Source organism: Stegastes partitus, unplaced genomic scaffold (assembly GCF_000690725.1).
Source record: "Stegastes partitus isolate 25-593 unplaced genomic scaffold, Stegastes_partitus-1.0.2 Scaffold1882, whole genome shotgun sequence".
Lineage (NCBI taxonomy): Eukaryota > Metazoa > Chordata > Actinopteri > Pomacentridae > Stegastes > Stegastes partitus.
The window spans coordinates 51,712-52,524 of record NW_007579613.1 but is presented as its reverse complement, the minus strand read 5'-3'; the positions used below and the strand labels follow the sequence as shown (position 1 = coordinate 52,524).

Below are 813 nucleotides of genomic sequence, written 5' to 3'. Positions count from 1 at the left end.
TGGTCAAAGCGCCTGTCTAGTAAACAGGAGATCCTGGGTTCAAATCCCAGCAGTGCCTTTACAAGCAGGTGTCTAGTGCTACAAAACAACTGTCTATGTAGAAGTTTCAGTCTCTTTCTTATATTGTTGGCAGACTTGGAAGTGCATGCGCTGGAAGCAGCAAGTGCTGTGACTTAGTAGATTAAAAGCACCTGTCTGGCAAAAACATTAAAAACATTAATGTGTAGCAGCAACTATTAAAGGATAAACCGTGCAAATGTATTTTTTTTATCTGTGTTTATATGTGTTCTAATGTATCTATAACACCAACTCAACAGGAGGAAGTAGAAACCACACTTAAATTCTTATGAGCATAATAGACATTTTTGTGGATCAAATGGTCAGAAATAACAGGGAAAGACATCCGGTTCTGTCACATAAGGCAACAGACTGACTGACTGATTACTGTCCGATCATGAATTCAACTGAAGACCAGACCAGTGCACTGACCCTTAAATGAATGATAACATTTTGTGTAAGATTACATGAATGACAGCCCCAGAAATCATTCAATCAGACTAATTCAGGATGTGATGAATGTCTACTCACTCTGGAGAAGGCGCTGTGGCTTAGTTGGTTAAAGCGCCTGCCTTGTAAACAGGAGGCAGTGGGTTCAAATCCCAGCAGTGCCTTGTATGGTACATACAACTCTGCTAAACACATTCTCATCTCCTGGTGTAGGAACTGCACTTCAGAACTTCTCTATCTACAAAATGTGAATATCATTGTGGCTGTCTTTTATATTCAACAAAAATGTTAAACATTTGATAATTA

General features: G+C 39.1%; 1 protein-coding gene and 1 non-coding gene across 2 annotated transcripts in view; one reads left to right on the top strand and one right to left on the bottom strand.

The window, feature by feature from the left end:
- The window catches only part of LOC103373009 (protein unc-13 homolog B-like), a gene marked incomplete at its 5' end in the record, with an annotated part of 64,103 nt that overhangs the window by 12,426 nt on the left and 50,864 nt on the right, over positions 1-813 (bottom strand). The window lies entirely within an intron of this gene.
- On the top strand, positions 598-671 carry trnat-ugu (transfer RNA threonine (anticodon UGU)). The gene has a single exon. It is a non-coding gene; the product is annotated as a tRNA-Thr (tRNA).